The sequence below is a fragment of the Pseudophryne corroboree genome, chromosome 3 (genome assembly GCF_028390025.1).
Source record: "Pseudophryne corroboree isolate aPseCor3 chromosome 3, aPseCor3.hap2, whole genome shotgun sequence".
Lineage (NCBI taxonomy): Eukaryota > Metazoa > Chordata > Amphibia > Anura > Myobatrachidae > Pseudophryne > Pseudophryne corroboree.
The window spans coordinates 687428434-687439583 of NC_086446.1; positions in this window are offsets into that span (position 1 = coordinate 687428434).

Sequence of the window (11150 nt, forward strand, 5' to 3'; positions counted from 1 at the left end):
AAGAAACTTCCAGGGAGTATGGTCAAGCCTGGAGATGTCTTTTCACATAAATATACTGGAGCTAAGAGCGATTTACAATGCTCTAAGTCTGGCAAAACCCCTGCTTCAGGGTCAGCCGGTGTTGATCCAGTCGGACAACATCACGGCAGTCGCCCACGTAAACAGACAGGGCGGCACAAGAAGCAGGACAGCAATGGCAGAAGCTGCAAGGATTCTTCGCTGGGCGGAAGATCATGTGATAGCACTGTCAGCAGTGTACATTCCGGGAGTGGACAACTGGGAAGCAGACTTCCTCAGCAGACACGATCTACACCCGGGAGAGTGGGGACTTCATCCAGAAGTCTTCCACATGATTGTGAACCGTTGGGAAAAACCAAAGGTGGATATGATGGCGTCCCGCCTCAACAAAAAACTGGACAGGTATTGCGCCAGGTCAAGAGACCCTCAGGCAATAGCTGTGGACGCTCTGGTAACACCGTGGGTGTTCCAGTCAGTGTATGTGTTCCCTCCTCTGCCTCTCATACCAAAAGTACTGAGAATTATACGGCAAAGGGGAGTAAGAACGATACTCGTGGCTCCGGATTGGCCAAGAAGAACTTGGTACCCGGAACTTCAAGAGATGCTCACGGAGGATCCGTGGCCTCTACCTCTAAGACGGGACCTGCTTCAGCAGGGACCGTGTCTATTCCAAGACTTACCGCGGCTGCGTTTGACGGCATGGCGGTTGAACGCCGAATTCTAAGGGAAAAGGCATTCCGGAAGAGGTCATTCCTACACTGGTAAAAGCCAGGAAGGAGGTGACTGCACAACATTATCACCGCATTTGGAGAAAATATGTTGCGTGGTGTGAGGCCAGGAAGGCCCCCACGGAGGAATTTCAACTGGGTCGATTCCTACATTTCCTGCAAACAGGATTGTCTATGGGCCTCAAATTGGGGTCCATTAAGGTTCAAATTTCGGCCCTGTCGATTTTCTTCCAGAAAGAATTGGCTTCAGTTCCTGAAGTCCAGACTTTTGTAAAAGGAGTACTACATATACAGCCCCCGTTTGTGCCCCCAGTGGCACCGTGGGATCTCAATGTAGTTTTGGATTTTCTCAAATCCCATTGGTTTGAGCCACTCAAATCGGTGGAGTTGAAATATCTTACATGGAAAGTAACCATGCTACTGGCCCTGGCTTCAGCCAGGAGAGTATCAGAATTAGCGGCTTTATCATATAAGAGCCCATATCTGATTTTCCATTCGGACAGGGCAGAACTGCGGACGCATCCTCATTTTCTGCCTAAGGTGGTGTCAGCGTTTCACCTGAACCAGCCTATTGTGGTGCCTGCGGCTACTAACGATTTGGAGGATTCCAAGTTGTTGGACGTGGTCCGGGCATTGAAAATATATATTTCAAGAACGGCTGGAGTCAGAAAGTCTGACTCGCTGTTTATATTGTATGCACCCAACAAGCTGGGTGCTCCTGCTTCTAAGCAGACGATTGCTCGTTGGATTTGTAGCACAATTCAACTTGCACATTCTGTGGCAGGCTTGCCACAACCAAAATCTGTCAAGGCCCATTCCACAAGGAAAGTGGGCTCATCCTGGGCGGCTGCCCGGGGGGTCTCGGCATTACAACTCTGCCGAGCAGCTACGTGGTCGGGGGAGAACACGTTTGTAAAATTCTACAAATTTGATACCCTGGCTAAAGAGGACCTGGAGTTCTCTCATTCGGTGCTGCAGAGTCATCCGCACTCTCCCGCCCGTTTGGGAGCTTTGGTATAATCCCCATGGTCCTGACGGAGTCCCCAGCATCCACTTAGGACGTCAGAGAAAATAAGATTTTACTTACCGATAAATCTATTTCTCGTAGTCCGTAGTGGATGCTGGGCGCCCATCCCAAGTGCGGATTGTCTGCAATACTTGTACATAGTTATTGTTACAAAAAAATCGGGTTGTTATTGTTGTGAGCCGTCTGTTCAGAGGCTCCTACGTTTGTCATACTGTTAACTGGGTTCAGATCACAAGTTGTACGGTGTGATTGGTGTGGCTGGTATGAGTCTTACCCGGGATTCAATATCCTTCCTTATTGTGTACGCTCGTCCGGGCACAGTATCCTAACTGAGGCTTGGAGGAGGGTCATAGGGGGAGGAGCCAGTGCACACCACCTGATCCTAAAGCATTATTTTTGTGCCCTGTCTCCTGCGGAGCCGCTATTCCCCATGGTCCTGACGGAGTCCCCAGCATCCACTACGGACTACGAGAAATAGATTTATCGGTAAGTAAAATCTTATTATTTCTCTGACGTCCTAGTGGATGCTGGGGACTCCGTCAGGACCATGGGGATATAGCGGCTCCGCAGGAGACAGGGCACAATAATAAAAGCTTTAGGATCAGGTGGTGTGCACTGGCTCCTCCCCCTATGACCCTCCTCCAAGCCTCAGTTAGATTTTTGTGCCCGACGAGAAGGGTGCAATCTAGGTGGCTCTCCTGAGCTGCTTAGAATAAAAGTTTAAGTTAGGTTTTTTATTTTCAGTGAGTCCTGCTGGCAACAGGCTCACTGCTACGAGGGACTTAGGGGAGAGAAGAAAACTCACCTGCGTGCAGGATGGATTTGCTTCTTAGGCTACTGGACACCATTAGCTCCAGAGGGAGTCGGAACACAGGTCTCACCCTGGGGTTCGTCCCGGAGCCGTGCCGCCGACCCCCCTTGCAGATGCCGAAGTTGAAGAGGTCCAGAAACAGGCGGCAGAAGACTTTCAGTCTTCATAAGGTAGCGCACAGCACTGCAGCTGTGCGCCATTGTTGTCAGCACACTTCACCAACAGTCACCAACTGTCACTGAGGGTGCAGGGCGCTGGGGGGGGCGCCCTGGGCAGCAATGTATAATACCTTTTTATGGCTAAAATACATCACATATAGCCCTTGAGGCTATATGGATGTATTTAACCCCTGCCAGATCTCACAAACTCCGGGAGAAGAGCCCGCCGAAAAGGGGGCGGGGCCTATTCTCCTCAGCACACGGCGCCATTTTCCTGCTCAGCTCTGCTGTGAGGAAGGCTCCCAGGCTCTCCCCTGCACTGCACTACAGAAACAGGGTTAAAACAGAGAGGGGGGGCACTTATTTGGCGATATGATTACATATATAAAAATGCTATAAGGGAAAACACTTGTATAAGGGGTTGTCCCTGTATAATTATAGCGTTTTTGGTGTGTGCTGGCAAACTCTCCCTCTGTCTCCCCAAAGGGCTAGTGGGGTCCTGTCCTCTGTCAGAGCATTCCCTGTGTGTGTGCTGTGTGTCGGTACGTGTGTGTCGACATGTAGGAGGACGATGTTGGTGAGGAGGCGGAGCAAATTGCCTGTATTGGTGATGTCACTCTCTAGGGAGTCGACACTGGAATGGATGGCTTATTTAGGAATTACGTGATAATGTCAACACGCTGTAAGGTCGGTTGACGACATGAGACGGCCGGCAAACAAATTAGTACCTGTCCAGGCGTCTCAGACACCGTCAGGGGCTTGTAAAAACGCCCATTTACCTCAGTCGGTCGACACAGACACAGACACGGACACTGACTCCAGTGTCGACGGTGAAGAAACAAACGTATTTTCCTTTAGGGCCACACGTTTCATGTTAAGGGCAATGAAGGAGGTGTTACATATTTCTGATACTACAAGTACCACAAATAAGGGTATTATGTAGGGTGTGAATAAACTACTTATAGTTTTTCCTGAATCAGATAAATTAAATGAAGTGTGTGATGATACGTGGGTTTCCTCCGATAGAAAATTATTGGCGGTATACCCTTTCCCGCCAGAAGTTAGGGCGAGTTGGGAAACACACCTTAGGGTGAATAAGGCGCTCACACGCTTATAAAAACAAGTGGCGTTACCGTCTCCAGATACGGCAGCCCTCAAGGAGCCAGCTGATAGGAAGCTGAAAAAATATCCTAAAAGTATATACACACCAGCAATCTGTGTTATACTACGACCAGCAATCGCCTCAGCCTGGATGTGCAGCGCTGAGGGGGCTTGGTCGCAGGGCCGGCTCCAGGCATGTTCCACTGGAGCGGCCGCGCGGGGCGCCAGCCCATAGGGGGCGCTGTGTGGCCACCACAATTGTGACAGGTGCTGATGACAGGCGGCCAGAGGCAGCGCCAGAGCCACAATAAGAACGTGTGCGCTGCGCTGCCTGAAATATCCCTCCCCTGCCCTGTCAAAGTTGGCTTCACTGGGACTAATCACGCAGCTGTCGCCCGCTGCCACAAATGAGGCCAGCCAGCGGCAGCCTCACTGGAACTGTGTGCTTCCTGGTCCTTCCCCCGGTCTCAGCCAGCAATGACATGCTGTGAGGAGGCCTCTCCTTCCCCTCTGAGACAGTGAGACCCCGCTGCCTTCCATTGGTCCTTCCTGACCGAGTCCCATTGCCTGGCCCTACCCTGTGCTGCAGCTGCACAGTCAGAGCTGGTGAGTGGTGTTAGGGTATATAAAAGCAATCTGGGGGTGGGGTAGTGGCTTATTAATGTTATGGAGGTGTATAAATGTTATCAGTGTGGGAAGGGGGTGGGCATATAAATGTTATCTAGGTGGTGTATTAATATGTATTATTGTGGGAGGGTGGGGGTGTATAAATGTGTAGCTATGTGGTGTATTATAGTGTATTAATGCAGGGCCGGCTCCAGGCATGTTCGTATAGAGCGGCCACGCGGGGTGCCACCCTTAATGGGCACCGCACACTGGCGCCGCCATATTCGTGCTTGGAGCCAGCCTGCAGCGTCCCGGCCCCGTCCTAAACTCTTGTGTGCGCTCTATGCGGCGCGCTGTGCGGCACCGGCATCTGACGTCAGACGCCGGCAGCGCGCACACAAGAGTTTTGAAGAGTCCGCCCACGCCCTCAACAGCACTCCCCCTCCCGGCTCCCAGCACCGCAGGTATTGGGCATTTATGGATCGGGCACTGGGGGCATTTATGTATTGGGGCGGGCAGGGCACTGTGGGGTCATATCTGGACCTGTGGGGTCATATCTGCACTGTGGGGATATTTATGTATCTGGCACTGTAGGGGCATTTATGTATCTGGAACGGTGGGGACATATCTGGCACTGTGTGGCCATTAATGTATCTGGCACTGCTGGGGGGCATGTCATGTGTATATGGCACTGCTGGGGGGTATGTCACGTGTTGCTGGCACTGCTGGGGGGCATGTCACGTATAGCTGGCACTGCTGGGGGGCATGTCATGTGTAGCTGGCACTGCTGGGGAGCATATCATGTAGTGTTCCCGGCCCGCTAGGCGTCTGTGGCTAGGCAATGTGTCTCAGTGCTCTGCCTGGCTCAATGTGTCTCAGTGCTCTACCTGGCGCAATGTGTCTCTATGCTCAACCTGGCGCAAAGTGTCTCAGTGCTCTACCTGGCGCAAAGTGTCTCAGTGCTCTGCCTGGCGCAAAGTGTCTCAGTGCTCTGCCTGGCGCAAAGTGTCTCAGTGCTCTGCCTGGCACAAAGTGTCTAACGTGCTCTGCCTGGCGCAAAGTGTCTAACGTGCTCTGCCTGGCGCAAAGTGTCTAACGTGCTCTGCCTGGCGCAAAGTGTCTAACGTGCTCTGCCTGGCGCAAAGTGTCTAACGTGCTCTGCCTGGCGCAATGTGTCTAACGTGCTCTGCCTGGCGCAATGTGTCTAACGTGCTCTGCCTGGCGCAATGTGTCTAACGTGCTCTGCCTGGCGCAAAGTGTCTAGGAGGTTCTACCTGGTGCAATGTGTATTAGCTGCACTACTGTGTGGTGTAATGCAAATTGCCACAATTATGTGGCCACGCACCTTCCCCAGGAAGCAATGCCCCTAAATTTTTGCAGCGCGCCCTTCGGCGCGCACTGTCCATTCTTTAGCATGTAGGTAGGGGAGCACCAAGCATTACAGTATGTACATCATTTTGCCCTCCTAACTTCAAAATGTGCCCTCCCTGTGATCAGCACCCTGCCCTAAAAAATAAACACTATCATGTGTAGCTGGCACTGCTGGGGGGCATATTGTGTGTAGCTGGCACTGCTGGGGGGCATGTCATGTGTAGCTGGCACTGCTGCGGAGCATGTCATGTATAGCTGGCACTGCTGCGGGGCATGTCATGTGTAGCTGGCTCTGCTGGGGGGCATATCATGTGTAGCTGGCTCTGCTGGGGGGGCATATCATGTGTAGCTGGCTCTGCTGGGGGGCATATCATGTGTAGCTGGCACTGCTGGGGGGCATGTCATGTGTAGCTGGCACTGCTGCGGAGCATGTCATGTATAGCTGGCACTGCTGCGGGGCATGTCATGTATAGCTGGCACTGCTGCGGGGCATGTCATGTGTACCTGGCACTGCTGGGGGTATATCATGTCTATCTGGCACTGCACATTATGTGTATCTGACACTATACTGGAGACATTGTGTATAAGGAACACTACTGTGGCTGTTATGTGTAAGGCTGCTAATTGTGTGCGTAGAGGGGGTGTGAAAATATATTTATTTATAGTTTGATAATATGACATTACGAGACCACGCCCACTTTTCAGGAGGCCACGCCCACTTTTCCAGGAGCGCGCACATAGGGTTTATTTATTTTTTGGGGTGGGGGGGCGCTTTTGAATTTTCTCGCTCAGGGTGCTAGTAGGCCTGGAGCCGGCCCTGCTTGGTCGGATTTCCTGACTGAAAATATTGATACCCTTGACAGGGACAAGATTTTATTGACTATAGAGCATTTTAAGGATGCATTTCTATATATGCGAGATGCGCAGAGGGATATTTGCATTCTGGCATCAAGAGTAAATGTGATGTCCATATCTGCCAGACGACAGTGGTCAGGTGATGCAGATTCCAGACGGCACATGGAAGTATTGCCGTATAAAGGGGCGGTCCATCGGACCTGGTGGCCATGGCAACAGCTGAAAAATCCACCTTTTGTTACCCCAAGTCACATCTCAGCAGAAAAGGACACAGTCTTTTCAGTCTCAGTCCTTTCGTCCCCATAAGGGCAGGCGGGCAAAAGGGCCAGTCATATCTGCCCAGGGGTAGAGGAAAGGGAAGAAGACTGCAGGAGGCAGCCCATTCCCAGGAACAGAAGCCCTCCACAGCTTCTGCCAAGTCCGCAGCATGACGCTGGGGCCGTACAAGCGGACTCAGGTGCGGTAGGGGGTCATCTCAAGAGTTTCAGCACGCAGTGGGCTCACTCACAAGTGGACTCCTGGATCCTACACGTAGTATCCCAGGTGTACATTGGAAATTCGAGACGTCTCCCCCTCACAAGTTCCTGAAGTCTGCTTTACCAACGTCTCCCTCCGACAGGGAGGCAGTATTGGGAACAATTCACAGGCTGTATTCCCAGCAGGTGATAATCAAAGTACCCCTTCTACAACAAGGGAAGGGGTATTATTCCACACTATATTGTGGTACTGAAGCCAGACGGCTAGGTGAGATCTGAAATATTTGAACACTTACATACAAGCGTTCAAATCAAGATGGAGTCACTCAGAGCAGTGATAGCGAACCAGGAAGAAGGGGACGATATGGTGTCACTGGATATCAGGGACGCTTACCTACATGTCCAAATTTGCCCTTCTCACCAAGGGTACCTCAGGTTCGTGGTACAGAACTGTCACTATCAGTTCAGACGCTGCCGTTTGGATTGTCCACGGCACCCCGGGTCTTTACCAAGGTAATGGCCGAAATGATGATTCTTCTTAAAAGAAATATGGACGCTTTCCTGATAAGGGCAAGGTCCAGAGAACAGTTGGAGGTCGGAGTAGCACTATCTTAAGTAGTTCTACGACAGCACGAGTGGATTCTAAATATTCCAAAATCGCAGTTTTTTCCGACGACACGTCTACTGTTCCTAGGGATGATTCTGGACACAGTCCAGAAAAGGATGTTTTCTCCCGGAGAAGAAAGCCAGGGAGTTATCCGAGCTAGTCAGGAACCTCCTAAAACCAGGAAAAGTATCAGTGCATCATTGCACAAGGATCCTGTGAAAAATGGTGGTTTCTTACAAAGCGATCCCATTCGGTAGATTTCACGCAAGAACCTTTACGTGGTATCTGCTGGAAAAATGGTCCGGATCGCATCTTCAGATGCATCAGCGGATAACCCTGTCTCCAAGGACAAGGGTGTTTCTTCTGCGGTGGCTGCAGAGTGCTCATCTATGAAAGGGCCGCAGATTCGGCATTCAGGACTGGGTCCTGGTGACCACGGATGCCAGCCTGAGTGGCTGGGGAGCAGTCACACAAGGAAAAAATTTCCAGAGAGTGTGATCGAGTCTGGAGACTTCTCTCCACATAAATATACTGGAGCTAAGGGCAATTTACAATGCTCTAAGCTTAGCAAGACCTCTGCTTCAAGGTCAGCCGGTATTGATCCAGTGGGACAACATCACGGCAGTCGCCCACGTAAACAGACAGGGCGGCACAAGAAGCAGGAGGGAAATGGCAGAAACTGCAAGGATTCTTCGCTGGGCGAAAAATCATGTGATAACACTCTCAGCAGTGTTCATTCCGGGAGTGGAAAACTGGGAAGCAGACTTCCTCAGCAGGCATGACCTCCACCCGGGAGAGTGGGGACTTCATCGGGAAGTCTTCCACATGATTGTAAACCGTTGTGAAAAACCAAAGGTGGACATGATGGCGTCCCACCTGAACAAAAAACTAGATATTGCGCCAGGTCAAGGGACCCTCAGGCAATAGCGGTGGACGCTCTGGTAACACTGTGGATGTACCAGTCAGAGTATGTGTTCCCTCCTATGCCTCTCATACAAAAAGTACTGAGAATCATAAGAGGGAGATGAGTAAGAATGATACTCGTGGTTCCGGATTGGCCAAGAAGGACTTGGTACCCGAAACTTCAAGAGATGTTCACGGAAGACCCGTGGCCTCTACCTTTAAGAAAGGACCTGCTCCAGCAGGGGCCTTGTCTGTTCCAAGACTTACCGCGGCCGCGTTTGACGGCATGGCGGTTGAACGCCGGATCCTGAAAGGGCATTCCAGATGAAGTCATCCCTACCCTGGTCGAAGACAGGAAGGATGTAACCGCAAAACATTTTCACCGCATTTGGCGAAGATATGTTGCGTGGTGTGAGGCCAAGAAGGCCCCTACAGAGGAATTCCAACTGGGTCGTTTCCTACATTTCCTGAAAACAGGACTGTCTATGGGCCTAAAATTAGGGTCCATTAAGGTTCAAATTTCGACCCTGTCAAATTTCTACCAGAAAGAACTGGCTTTAGTGCCTGACGTTCAGATGTTTGTAAAAGGGGTACTGCATATACAGCCTCCTTTTACCACTGTGGACTTAAAATATCTCACATGGAAGGTGACGATGCTATTAGCCCTGGCTTCAGCCAGGCGTGTGTCAGAATTGGCGGCTTTATCATATATAAAGCCCTTACTTAATTTTTCATTCTGACAGGGCAGAATTGAGGACTCCTCCTCAATTTCTCCTTAAGGTGTTTTCTGTTTTTCACATGAACCAACCTATTGTGGTACCTGCGGGTACTAGGGACTTGGAGGACTCCAAGTTACTTGACGTTGTCAGGGCCCTGAAAAATATGTTTCCAGGAAGGCTGGAGTCAGAAAATCTGACTCGCTGTTTAGCCTGTATGCACCCAACAAGATGGGTGCTCCTGCTTCTAAGCAGACGATTGCTCGCTGGATTTGTAATACAATTCAGTTTACACATTCTGTGGCAGGCCTGCCACAGCCAAAATCGGTAAAAGCCCATTCCAAAAGGAAGGGGGCTCATCTTGGGCGACTGCCCGAGGGGTCTCGGCTTTACAACTTTGCCGAGCAGTTACTTGGTCAGGGGAAAACAAGTTTGCTAAATTCTACAAATTTGATACCCTGGCTGAGGAGGACATGGAGTTCTCTCATTCGGTGCTGCAGGGTCATCCGCACTCTCCCGCCCGTTTGGGAGCTTTGGTATAATCCCCATGGTCCTGACGGAGTCCCCAGCATCCACTAGGACGTCAGAGAAAATAAGATTTTACTTACCGATAAATCTATTTCTCGTAGTCCGTAGTGGATGCTGGGCGCCCATCCCAAGTGCGGATTGTCTGCAATACTTGTACATAGTTATTGTTACAAAAATCGGGTTATTCTTGTTGTGAGCCATCTTTTCAGAGGCTCCTTCGTTGTTATCATACTGTTAACTGGGTTCAGATCACAGGTTGTACGGTGTGATTGGTGTGGCTGGTATGAGTCTTACCCGGGATTCAATATCCTTCCTTATTATGCACGCTCGTCCGGGCACAGTATCCTAACTGAGGCTTGGAGGAGGGTCATAGGGGGAGGAGCCAGTGCACACCACCTGATCCTAAAGCTTTTATTATTGTGCCCTGTCTCCTGCGGAGCCGCTATATCCCCATGGTCCTGACGGAGTCCCCAGCATCCACTACGGACTACGAGAAATAGATTTATCGGTAAGTAAAATCTTATTTTTTCTCATTGACCTACTCAATCCCGGGGATCCTGGGAATCCCGGGATTGAGCATGTTTCAATCCCGAATCCCGGGATTGAAAAAACGGCCCCGGATTGGCCTCCCTAGCCCCAAGTATATGCTGATAAGTACCCGGCAGGGATGTGAGCCATCTTGTCCAAATAGGGTGGCGAGCTGTAGGTGGTGTGGCCACAGCCTTAGAGGGACAGGAACCTCTCACACAAAGGGGTATATTCAATAACTGTCGGAAGCTGCCGTCTTGTCAGAAAGACTGCAGTTTCCGACAGTTTTAGGTCGGAAGGGGTTCCGACCTATTCATTAAGGAAACCCGACTTGTCAGAATGCTGTCAGAATGCACATTCATCGGCAGCTTCAGCCGCCGATCAGCATGCATTGTCGGAAGCAGGGCCAAACCCGACAGGTTTTAGCCCTGTTTCCGACAATCTCAATCCGACTTTAAAAAAAGTCGGATTGAGATGAGTGAGCTGAGAGCAGAAGATGGAGGGAGCAGCGGGGAGAGCAGGGACCCAGCGGCAGTGTCCACCCGGCTCCAGCAAGCAATGTCCCGCTTGCTGGAGCCGGGTGGACGCTGCTGTGAGCCTCCTGTTGTTACGCTGCTACAGCCACTGCTCCCCCGTCTCCTCCTCTCCTCCCTTGTCCGCTCCGTCTCCTCCGCTGCTCTCCCCCCTGGTGCCACAGACATCACCGGCGACCGGAGC